The sequence below is a fragment of the Ambystoma mexicanum genome, chromosome 7q (assembly GCF_040938575.1).
Source record: "Ambystoma mexicanum isolate Mex_15411 chromosome 7q, UKY_AmexF1_1, whole genome shotgun sequence".
Lineage (NCBI taxonomy): Eukaryota > Metazoa > Chordata > Amphibia > Caudata > Ambystomatidae > Ambystoma > Ambystoma mexicanum.
The window spans coordinates 1,010,043,938-1,010,057,318 of NC_090941.1; the positions used below are offsets into that span (position 1 = coordinate 1,010,043,938).

The window sequence follows — 13,381 nt, forward strand, 5'->3', positions numbered from 1 at the left end:
TAACGGGTACTCCAAATATCACAAGCAGTTCAAAGTAATTTGAAATTGTGGGCACAGTGCAGATAAAAAGTAGCACTCGCTACCCAATATTATTGCCTACCTCCCGTGGGAGTGCCCCAGCATTGGCTCCATATTCAAGTGTGATTGATTGATTGTTTATTTATATAGCGCCTAGACACAATGTGTTTCAAACGCCTCTTTTATGGATGCAATTCTCACATTCCCTAGTTTTAGAGCCAGCTAACAGAGAAGTGGGGAGGTGGGGAAGCACTCAAAAACAGCCAGGGAAAGAGAGCAGAGGACAGCAGTGTCGAACCCGGCACTAGCCAGAGGAGGGGGGGCTGATGCCAGGGGAGGAGGGGGGTGAGGGCACTCAGAAGTAGCCAAGGGATAAGGAGGTCTAAAGGGGTTGGTGGCACCCAAAGCCAGCCAGGTGAGGTGGCAGGAAGAGAGTGTTAGGAGGACGCACAACGAGCTGTGGGGTAGGGTCACAAAGAACCCACCATGGGAAGAGAGAAGAGTAGGCACAGAGAATCAAGCAGGGGATTAGAGGGAGGAAGAGGGTGGATGCACAGATGGAGGTATAGGGTTGCGGGCACCCATAACCAGCGAGGGGAAAAGAACGGTGGTGGTGCGGGGACCCCTGAACTAAGCAAGAGATGGTTGCTGTCTGCAGGGTTGCCCAGAGCGATTGCCTGTGGCGATAATTCATTTAAAGTCTTCCAACCACCATCTATCAGTTCAGCAATAGTTACCCCACGTTGGATGGGGTTACCGAGATGTGGGCCTGAAGCTTACTGCACCTAGGGACACAAGCTACTCTTCACACATAAGACTCAAACGTGGCTGGCTTGCTTGTGATCTTGTGCAGAAGGGATGTGACAGAGCGGTTACAAACAGACTGCCCCCTTTTTATGGTGGTACCTGGTCTGATTTGCAAATGATCTTCCTCATTTTGTAATGGCATGGCAGTCTGAAAAAAACGAAAGTCTGGAGGGTTGGCCAGAGCAATTGCTAGTGCTTAAGAGTCATTCTAAATCTTCTGACCATCAACCTTCCGTTTTGCAATGGGTCCCAATTACACAAACCTTTGGTGCATGGGTTATCTTGGTCACTGGTATCTGTCAGCTGCTCCTTGCACAATCCCACTGATCAGAGGTATGCCACAGATTCAGCAAACCCAACAGGGGAGTGGCCAATGACAGCCATCGAACCTTGTTATCCTATATGCTGAGGAAACAGCACATTGCATTTTCCAATTTTCCCAGCTCTCCTTCTCTCCACATGCCCGTTATCTTGGTCTCCATATTGACTCTCTCCTCTCTCTATCTCACCACATTTCTCTTACTGCCAAGTCTTGTCGCTTTCACCTCTACAACATCCGTAAAATCCGACCCCTCCTTACCTTTCATGCTACTAAACTTTTATTTACCTCCCTTATCTTATCCAGACTCTTCTATTGTTCCACCCTTCTCTTTGGACTCCCCTCTTCTCACCTCGCCCCACTCAAATCCATCTACCACTCAGCCATCCGCTCCCTCTGCCTTCTCTCACCTCTTGATTCTATCTCCTCTTCTCTCACCTCTTTAGGCTGGCTCTCTTTTCACTCCCAGCTCAAATTCAAGTTCCTCTGTCTTGTTTTCAAATCCCTCTGTGGTCTTGCCCCCGCCCTACCTCTCCCCCCTTTTCGCTCTCTCCGCTCTGCTAATCCCTTCCTACTCTCTCCTCCACCTCCTCCCTGTGCCCCCTCCCGCTTCGGATCTTTCTAACTCCTTGCTCCCTTCCATCGGAACCTCCTCCCCCTTCACATCCGCTCTTCCCCTTCCTTCCCTTCCTTTCGCTCTTCTCTCAAATCTTATCTTTTCCACTCACCTCCCTAACACCCTTCGTTTCCTCTCGCTCTTCCCCCTCCCCCTCTTTCCTCACCTTCTACCACTACTCTCCCTATCCCGCCCTACCTCCTTCCCCCACTCCCTCCTCTCTTCTAGTCCTGCTCTTCTCTCTCCTCATCCTCTCACACTCATACATTCCCTCTTGCTCCTGATCTTACCCTCACTAACATCTCCCTTTCCCTCTCTCTCCTCTGCCCCTCCATACTCCCTCCGCACATCTGCAATATTCTAAATTGTTCTTTACACTGTTTTCAAGTTATGATTCAATTTCTATATTATGCTTGATGTATTTTGCATGTTCTCATGTAAAGCACTTTCGATTAAAGGGCTATATAAATTCAATGAAAATACAAAATACAAATAGAGATCTTGGGAAAAAAAAGAAAAACCTTGTTAGCATTCCTTTCTAGAAATGGTATTTCACCGATTACTAGCGTGGGCTTTGGATGTTCGCTGACCTGTGCCCCGCCTGCACTAAGATGCTCTGGACCGGCCTCCATGATGCAAGCAGTGCTATATGCATTCCCTCTGCTGGGGCGGGTCACACTGGATCTATTTCATTTCGCCTGCATCCATGTAAAGGTAGGATGGTTTGGTGAACCCCGGATTTGCCCGAAATTCAAGCAACTTAGTGTTTGTACCAACAATCTCGTTCACCAGGACCCGGGTCGGAGTGGGGCATAGAATTTTATCTGGCACCAATGAAAAAGTGGCCCACAGTTGCAAATGGAAATTCATTCCTTTTGTGACAGATTGAGTATAACCCAAGGGGGAGGTTTTAGATCAAATGTGATGCCAATTGTGCATTTTAAAGAATATTTATCCAGTAAGACAAAACTACTAGCCACATAGTGAAGTAACTTATCGAATTGGCCCACCCGGGCCAAAAAAGTGGTCCACTTTGACCCAAAAAACAGGCCCACACTAGCATTTTGCATTTTTGGTTTGGGTATGCCCTATTTGCCTATAGGACAGTCCAGTATTTGTCAAGTTTGAAACCGGCTGCAAGCTTTCCGAGGATAGCACAGGGGCAACGTGTTAGTCTTGGACCACGCCGAGCAACAGAGTTTCGAATCCTGGATCCGCGCTTAGAGAAGTCAGGTACGGTATTAGGCGCATTATAAATAAACAATTGTTGTTGTTATTTGCTTGTGCAAGTGTAGCAACATAATAACAAAGATGCAAAGAAACTGTGCAGCACAGGTTCGCTGAGATAATGGAGATGACTTTGTTATTAATATGCCTGCGAAATATATGTGAATAATACGCTTTTATGGTAAATTAGAACACCCTAGAGGGTGTTTGGCGTTCATGATTGGTCAATCTGCGGGCTATATGAACTGGTATAGCCCGCAGATTGATTACAGCCCGGAAAATTGAAAGCAAAGCTTACCTACGAGGCCGCAGCAGTCTATTTCCACATGGCACACGGAACTGAAACTGTTAAAGTTCTGTGTGCTGTGTTGCCTTCGCAGCATGCCTAGCGTGGCCTTCCCCGATCAAGGAAGCAAACTTCTTTTCGTTTTCAGTTGCCAATATCCCCCAGTACCGTGTGTGCACCGGCATGACTTCATCCCACATTGGTATGAAATGTGGGGGATTTCAAACATTCATTTTGCCCCTCAGAACGTCTCATCCCAGTGTTCCACGACCAGCATTATATGGCTGCTTTGAAACAGCCAAGTTATAAGAAAAGACACGGTGGGCTGCAGAAGATTGCTAGGAAGGCAATGGAGAAAAGTAAGTACCTCACAGTTAGTAATAAAAGCTACAGCTACGTAGTAAATATGTGTAAAATAGCTGTATTACACAGTTTAGATTTTTAAATGACATGTGAGTAATTTGTAAGTAGTTCAACCATATATTTGCATACATCGCTTCGCTCGGGCCATTAACTCAGTCTTCAGGGCCCATAACGCCCGGTACGGCCCTCGCTGCAGGTCTATAAAGCTATATTGTGGTACTGGAAAGCCAACGCCACACTTAACTCTATGATGAGATGAGGAAGCCTTGCAATTCATGTGGTTGACAGTCCGACCCCGTGCAAGTGACGAGGCTTTGGCATCCATTTGTGTGCATGTTGTTGCTGAGCCTTCTGTCCAGCGCGTGCACCTGTGGTCAGAAAACGCGCAGCACAAATGGCGTATGTGCAGCCTCGATGGATGCAGGTTTGCCTCTCTGTCCTTGGAGCCGGGGATTTATGTTGTTTAACAAATTGTTTCTTAATCCCATAAACACCCATTAAACGTTCCAGGCCAACTGCCCTGGTCTCACTCAGAATCCAGGGCAGATGAAAGATGGCTGGGCGGCAAACGCACTCCATTGGCACACATCTCCCTGACTGTCTCCAGCACAATGGTTACTAAGCCATTCCATCAGCGCTCTGTCGATAAATGCAGGAATCACTGAGCATGACCTTATCCTGACCTCCGCCCCCCCCCACAGAGTACTCCCTACTACCATTCTGGGCGCATCATGACGGCATTTCAAAACATCCTTTGTGTTCTTCTGCACTAAACTCAGGTTTTGTCCATTCTGCTAATTAAGCGAGTAGGAATGCGTTTCATTTAATATGTTTACACTTTTGCTGCCCTCTTTAATGGCCTTTACATGAACTCTCTTCTATTTAATGAAAGACTCAAAGCTTCAACAACTCGGTCTCTACATTTAAACTTCCGTTTTTAGCAGTGCCCGAAGTGTACGAAAGGAAGTAGCGGAACTATGTTCCCTGCTGGCCTGCCCGGCTCCCCAAAAACCCCATTGCCACAACCCCTTCCACGTGCAATCCAAACCCCCAAACACACCTGCTGTTTACCTCTCAAATGGAGAGAGGAAGCCTACCAGGGTTTTCAGAAGGACCAGTCCTGCTCCAGAGGTGGGGTCATACCTGCCTAAGCTCTGGGTTTTCCCAGAGACTTCGGGTTTTTAGCCTCTTCTCCGGGTCTCTGGGGAAGACCCTGGAGTCTCTAGGTTTTTTTAGGGTGCGACCAAAAAGAATGCTGACTGGAGCAAAATAAAATAGTATACTGCTTTCAATCCGGTGTTGAACGCAGTATTAGTACTCGGCGAGGGCGCAATCAAAATGCAAGAGCCATTCTGATTAGCCCTCGCCGAGTCATTACCAGGCCGGGAATCCCTCTGTCGGGATTCCACAGCCTTTGTCCCCGGCGGGGGGCATGGCAGCCCCTCAGCCAATGAGGAGGCTCGAAGCAGGGCCATCCCCACTCCGAGCCTCCCCGCGGCCGAAAGGCTGCCTTTGCCCCCCGCCGGGGACTCGGGTAAGTCTTTTTTTTTTTTATTCCCTTTTTTTTATTCCCTTCCCAGCTTCCCTTGGGGCCTACACCTATGGGCCCCGATGCATAACCTGAGTCGGTATTGCCCCCGCCGCTCGGGTCATATTGCTTAATTACCGTTTTTATTCTGCTTAAGCTTTCATTCTTTTTGGCTAGTTTTTCTTTGAAGGGTGACTAAAACATAAGTCAAACTGGCCAAAAAGAATAAAAGCTTAAGCAGAATAAACGCGGTAATACTGCTTTCAGTCTGTTGTCATTAATGACACCGGACTGAAAGCAGTATTCAGCGTTTCTTATTTTTTCTGCTTTCATTCTTTTTGGCCAGTTTGCCAGGGCACACGCGGGTGGATCCCCAGCTAAAGTGAGAAACATATAAGGTCCTCTTTGAATTAATTCCGCTCCGAGCTCAGGGATTGAACCACAGCCATCAGGTTTGCATGCTGGACACCTCACCACGCTGATGAAAACAACAAAAACTAATGTGAAATGTCCAATTCCAGTATTTTAACTTTTTCAAAAACACTATTTAAAGAAAATATCCTCTCTTTGTTATGTGTGTGTATTGATTTTATGGAAGGCTTATGCTATTCGTCCTAGGCAATTTGGGTGGTTTTGAATAGCCAATTTAATAACATTTATTGCATTCCACTGTAAAGTGCAAACTGCACATTTTGACATGTGGGCTGGGTGTGTTTGTGGAGTGTGTGCAAAGGGGCGGAGTTGTGTGTGTCTGTGGGCGGGGCATACATCTCAGGGTTTTTGATTTTCAAATGTAGGCAGGTATGGGTGGGGTGAGGTAGTTGAGAGGGCCCACACAAAGGGTCTCTGCTGCCCCTTTATGTGTCTTGTGAAAAGTAGGGGTATAGCTCCATCAATTTGAGAAAGAAAATTGACGAATGCACATTTACTGTGCATTCATCAATAACGAAAATGCAGAGTCCCATTATACCGTACAAGGGGAGTGGAGGTTGTAGGGTTGTGGTAGGGCTGCGCAGTAATCACATAGATCCTAAGTAGGGGGTACCACTATCAATCACCCAATGCATGCCACACCCTATTATGTTCTCTCTTTTCCTTTGCAGGACTACGGAACCCAGAATTACCTGCAGCAGAAACTCAAAGAAAGGAATCACAAGATCGAAATGCTGTAAATAAATACAAACCCTGGGGTAAACAGATTACCATGCACTGGAAAACAGACACTCCACCACAGCAGAATGAAAACTGCATGCCACATGAATAGCTTGTTAAGACGCCATCATATGCAAAACACGGACCTTTAATAGATAGGTAGGAGGGCTGGAGGGGAGACAAGTTGAACGTAGAGGGGAAACGAGAAGAGAGTAAAGAGTAGAGGGGATAGGAGAGCAAAGTCGAGAGCAGAGGATAGAGGAGAGTGGAGGGGAGAGGAGCAGAGCATAGAGAATATAAGAGAGAGGAGATGACAGTGGAGAGTAGAGGGGCAAAGTCAAGAGGAAGGGGAGAGTAGAGAAGACCGGAGGGTGAGAGAGAAAGAGAGAATTAAAGGATGGGTGGTATTAGTTTGTGTGAACATCAGAGGGACAGGTTGAGGGAGTATAGAGGAAGAGGAGAGGAAAGTAGGAAGAGGGATTGGGATAGATGAGAGAGAGAGATCTGTTTACCAGAAGTCGTGTGATGATCATAACATTATAGGGTGAATTAAAGGGCATGTTTAAGCATGTATATTTTGCTTGAATTTAAAGCAACTCATATGTGCCATTGACTCTACATGCAACAAGTGAATATTACTTATAAGTCTTCATTAACAAGATCTAGAAATAATAAACCAAGCAGGTTTTTAGGACCAAAGACACCCCCATTTCTTTTAACGCCAAATTTGACTTGTTTTAAATAACTTATTACATTTTTAATATTTCAAACAATTATGAAGCAACATGCTGGATAGATGTTTTGCATCTTCACAGGGGCGTCTGTAAATATAGAGTCAATTTCTTTTGCTTTAAATAAATGTACATATTACGGTCACATTATGGAAGAAAAACAAATTTGCTGTCAAAGGTATAGAAGTAGTTTTTGCCCCCCTTATTTTCTTACCACAAAAATAGAAATCATAACCATCCAATAGAGACTGAATGGTGTTTTCAAGAGGATTGTCTCGTCCAATTAAGGAACTGGGCCTATTACAAAGTGGGGCATGATTATTACATCATCTTTGGAATTGTTTATACTTTAAAACAGTGTGAGTACATAAGAGAGGGATACTGACATTGAGAAGAGATACAGATAAGAACATCACCTGTTCGTATTAGATATATTAAAGAGGGAGACCATCCCAATGGCTACAGAAGCAGATGCTCTTGTTTCCAGAAATGACTCCTAACCAAAAGGGGACCTGCAGAAGGGAACCTGATGATGACTGAGACTCCATCGGAGCACATGAGAAGTTCTCCAGCTTGATGAATTTGGGACTTAGTAGGAAAATAGTTATAGACAACACATTTCATACTATGTAGCAAAGAGGAGGTGGTTTGATAATATTTTATCAAAATGCACTCACTGCATTCGAAATGAAGTGTCAATTCAATCCAACTTCAAATATCTTTCTGAGTTGTGTGTGTAATGATATAGATAGCACTTCTATGCATTTCTGCACACCACTCTTAAAATAATTTTGCAAGTAAATTGAACCTACATCCTTTTACAGTCATAGTTGCAAATTCAGACTATGAATCAGTCAAGAAGTTTCATAGCCTGACCAAGAGTTATTGCTAATTTGCAGCCTGTGGAGGCTCTAGTTATTTAAACCAAATACGGAAATAAGAGCATGTTTAAAGGAGTCATATCTATTTCCATTAAAATAGTGTGGATGCAAATCCTTTGCAAGCCCTCATTTTGAAAATTTGACAGTGAGATTCATATGTGATTTCCACCGGTGAGGGTAAAATTTATATTAGTTCAATAAAGTCTGATATCCACTTTCATAGGTTGGGTGGGTCAGTCAAAACAGTTGGTGCATTTTAATTTGAAAACATCACTTTCCTAACCCAAAACCTGCTGATCCAAGTTATTGTATGCCTAGAGTAAATTGCACACTGTTAGCAGCCCATAGCACCACACATTATTGAGGGATAGGAAATACGGAACAGTTCTTTGATTTTAGCATGCATATGTACCATTGGGTAAGGCAACGTTTTGTATTCTTAGAATAGATCATAGAAGTGAGTGCTTGGGTGTGTGAAATAGTGAGAATCATCCAGGTAAGTGATTTTGTTTTTGTAGACATGCTGTCTGTGACTCATTTGCATAAAGCTAGAAAACACCTTTTATTTGATTTTACCTTCAATTTCTTTATTGAAATAAATGTGAGTTTTGAGCATGTTTCTCACACAGAATTGTGGGGTGGGGCTGTAAATTAGGGGACATTGTATTGGTGTTGTCCACCTAATGAAGAATTGATATCTGTATCAAAATATATCTTATAACATATACCTTGTTCTACAATATTGACTCTTGGTGAATGAAACTGCAACAGTTAATTTGATGCATTGTGCATTTAAAAAAAAGATGCTTATTGAATCAATGTACCTTTTGACTTCACTTTGTGTGTGCATTTAAGTCCTAATAACGTGATCCAGTTTTGCCAGCCATTTTTTGTCCATGCCAGGCTGGACACCCGGGGAGGTGGACTGTAAAATGCTTAAGTACCAATATGCATGAAATATACAAAATATGCTAGTATGTAAATAATCATTTGAAAATCATCACCAGAAAAGTTTCATAAGGTGCCACCTGTGAACCATAATGCCGGATAGTTCATCCAAAGCTAAGAACTGGGGACACATGTCCGATCTTACACAGGCCCTGTAAACATAGGGATCAGGTAACTGCAAAAGGGAGAGCTAACATGGTGATGTGCAACAATAGTGAATTCAAAGGGAAGCGAAATAAGGGGGACCCATTATAACATTATAACATTATAAGGGCCATGTGGATGGTCAAATGGGTCTACTTGGAGGCTGTGTTAGCCAAAAAGTCCAAGCGAGTGCCAAGGTTGCCATTTCACAGAGTCCGTTCAGTCCTATGTAACTGAGTACAGACTAAGGAATGTTGAATTTATAGAATCGGATCTATATTGGGTCGGCGTGACAGATTCATCCGAAAAAAAGAAAAAACTGAATTTCCGGAGGCGAGATGATGAGCTCCATAGCACATATTCTGAAGGGTCAAAATGGCTGCCTCCCTCTCGCGTGCGGCCGATTTGCAGAATCCGGAGAAGATATTTGACAGAGTGCATGGTACATCCCTGAATGCCATGTTGTATGTTGTTCTTGTGGTATTTGGGGGTCTTTTCGGGAATGAGTGATTAGCTGTGGCCTTGGATTTAGGCGTTGGCAGAAAGTTAATGAAGGGATTCTAAAGTTAGCAGAACAGAGACCTAGGGTTTTTACCAGTCAGAAGCCATAGAGCCATATTCCAGAGCACCCTTTAACTCAGGCGCAGATGTTACCCCCCCACATCTGTAGGTAACAGATTCAAAATCATCGGCCAGCTTATGCTATATTATCAATCATTGTGCCCCAGGCCAAAGGGCATATTACAGGACCAGTATTGACTTTACAGAAGGGATAGTAGTTCCCTTTATCATGATATGATATGATATTTTATTTCTATCAAAATAAATATTGTATGTCAAATGTGTTCCCACTAACATTACAATGCAAAGGAGGAAATCACTGTTGGACATGTCCAATCTGCACTTGAATAAAGGATCCACAGCCCTTGGGGGTGGGCTATCCATCACATCACTGCTAAGGTGGCATACACACAAATGGTGCAACAAACAGAATTTGACTGAGCAGACTCCGCCTATGCCTTATATGATCCCGTAGGGCATAATTCAATCATTGGCAAAACCAACAGTTTTGGCTTTTTATGTAGGTATGTGAAACGTATTTCCCAGGCAATGTTGTGCCAACTAAATGCATACTTGGCTAAGACATTGTTATTACACCAGGGACATATTTGCAGCTGCAGTTAAGACATCAGCTCTCAGCAGAGTGCTTAGAAATAACACTGGCAGGACAACGTTTGATGTTACTGCTTGGTGAATGTACACCAAAGAGATACCAGGATGGTGTGTTTTTGGAGAGGAAGGGCAGTTGGTGCGTTGGAATGGTCAAGGGATTAGCCTGGCAGAGGCAGTCAACGGGTGGATAAATAATCAAACAACACCTACAAGCTGCTTGTATCTCCTCACATTGTCTTCTCCCTCCTATCTGTACTCCAATTAAATATTTGTGGCTTATATAATAGCACAAAATAAAATAAAAAGACAGATAATCCACTTAAACGAATATCACTGATTACTATTCAATGATGGTAATTGGGTTGACACTAGACACCACATTTAGTGATTATATTATCCTTTTGCTGTTCCCATAAGGGGAGAAGCATATCCTACCTTGTGTAGTCTATCACATGCATTGCACTTGGAAGAATTGTGAGGGTTTGCCCCTGCATCGCACCTAGAAGAATTGTTAGTCCATCACATGTATTCCGCTTGGAGGAATTATGAGGGTTGGCCAATGTATCAAACCTAGAAGAATTGTGTAGTCCATGACTAGTATTGACTAGGATTGTGTAGTTCATCACATGCCTTTCTAGTAAGAGGTGTGTGGTCTGTCACATGCATTTCACTTGGAAGAGGTGTGTGGTATATCACATGTATTTCACCTAGAAGAATTGTGTGGTCCATCACATGCATTGTACTTAGAAGAATTGTGTGGTCTATCACACCCATTTATCTAGAAGAAGCATTTCACTTAGACTACACACTTCTTCTATCACGTGTTTGACTTAGAAGTGTGTAGTTTATCACATGTGTTGTATGTAGAGGAAATGTGTGGTCTATCACATGTATTGACCTTGGAAAAGTTATGAGGGTTGGCCGGTCTATCGCACTTGGATGAGTTTTGTGGGTTAGCCCATGGATTAGACTTAGAAGAATTGTGTAGTTTATCATATGAATTGCACTTGGAGTATTTGTGAGGGTTGGCCGGTGTATCACGCTTGGTGATTTGTGTGGTCCAAAACATGTAATGCACTTGGAGGAATTGCATGGTCTTTCGCCTTGCACTTGGATGAATTGTATAGTCGATCACATGTATTGAACTTAGAGGAATTGTGTAGTCTAGTGAAGGCAAAGTGCAGCTCCCATTCTGGACAGCCCCCAGGCCCTGCTCGTCCATGGGTGCCTGACAGAACACCATACAGATATGACCCAGGTAAGGTAGTATGGGCGGAGAGCACAGCCATTACTGTGATATGATATGATATGGCATTTGTAACGCGCCTATACACAAGTGTTTCAAGGTGCGATGAGGCAAGGAAGGGGGAACAGAGGGAGGACAGAGCCAAAAGTCTTACTAGGCCAAGTGACATTAAGATCATGCAAGTGCAGGGGAGGGGAGGGTGAAAGGGGGGGCAGTGCTGTACATGGGATCAAAATGTTCTGAATCTTGTTATGATTTGTTTAATGTGCTTATCTTTTCTGAGTGGCCATCATTCATTTTACACCATTCATTTTACACCACCTAGTATACAGTGCCAGCTCACAATTATATGGATGCATGTGTGCAATATATTAGCAGGTTTTATGTGGGCAGGTTATTTGTCTCATTTGTAGACATGCTGCCTGTTAGTGGGTTACATTGTGGTGGCGTCCCCACATAAAGCTTCCCACATTTGAATTGAATGGATTTCATTTTAGTGAAACAAAATATTGAGTCCTAAGTTAGTCAGTTTCTTGTCGCCCGAAATGTGAGTTGGAATTGAATGTAATGGGGCATTGAATCAGTGGTGCCCTCTTAGTAAAACAAGCAAATGTATAGTAGTAATACGTGCAGCACTATTGCTGTCAAACGCTTTGTTCCATTGCTTCAGGCACTGTTTTCCATAAACACAGAAAGTGTTTTTATATTGGAACTCTCAGCATTTCCTGCTGTCAATTCACAATTGTTCAAGACCTAGTCTTTGGGCCAGTTCACATGAGAGTTCCTAGTATGTGTGAAACACGTTGTACCATTTTTGGGGTGCTCTCTCTTAAGGGAGCAGGTAGCTTCTTACATCCCGTAATTATGAATGAAGCAGTGCTTATTCTAGCGTCTCTCCACTTTAAACTGAACCAGTCTCCATGTGTCTTTGATTTTACCCTATACACAGGATTCACGAGCCACGCCGGTTGCATCAACACTCACCCAGGCCAACATCATCCCTCTCCCTTCAACATGCCTGACTTCCTCTTAACTCACCATTCATTTTAGCCTTCCCTGCCTTGCCATTCTCCTGCACCTCCATCCATGTTCCTCTGTTTTATTTGCCTATGTTCTGGATGCCGCTGGCTGGGTGCAGTCTATGCCAACTTCCAAACAAGCTCCAGCTTTCTGAGACCACAACAGTGGTGATTTGGCACAGCATAACACTTTCTAACATAGCAAAACAATGAGAGACCCTTTACAGACCCATCACTGTGAACTATTTTACCAGCACCCATGTCTGTCATCCATTAGTGTCGGGTATGTGCAAGGCCATCGGACAGCACTTCACTTCCACTAGAGCACAATCCCCTGGAAATGTGCAGGTCGTCTGTATGGATAAGATGACCTGTACTTTCCTAATTTGTACAATGTCTTTTTAAAAAAGCCTCATCTGCTCTGGTGATGCCCATTATTGGTGATTTGGGCCCTTACTGTTGCGTTGTAGTAAATACAACATCAGTAGTAAAAACAACAAAAAAGTTTTACTTAATGATCATATCATTGCATCTCAATTAAACAGTGCTTCAGGCGACAATAGATGCTAAAATTGATACAGTAGGAAGCAATCAAACACCACATAAGCACACTTTAGGACTGTATTTTGACACATTGTAATAACAAGTGAGTCTGGCAGCATAGATCTGTGCATGCCTGTGAGTTTGTGTACATTCACTGCTTCATGGTTACAGCTTTCCCAGAACTTCTGCACAACTTTTTTTTGGCAGCAGCTGACTGGATATAAGTCAATGTCATTTCAGATTCATGACACATTTCTGTCGGAGTCGATGCGTTCCTGTCTGCACGTGCCTGTTTGTGAGAATGCATTTGCGGCTTGGAAAGATGTCGCGCTGGAACATGTGAATTAACTCAGTGGTCAAAGTGAGCGGGAACGATCGGG

General features: G+C 43.7%; 1 protein-coding gene across 1 annotated transcript in view; it reads right to left on the bottom strand.

Moving 5' to 3' along the window:
• Positions 1-13,381, bottom strand: part of ARRB1 (arrestin beta 1) — a 1,358,416-nt gene that overhangs the window by 1,144,050 nt on the left and 200,985 nt on the right. The gene's annotated exons all lie outside the window — the stretch shown is intronic.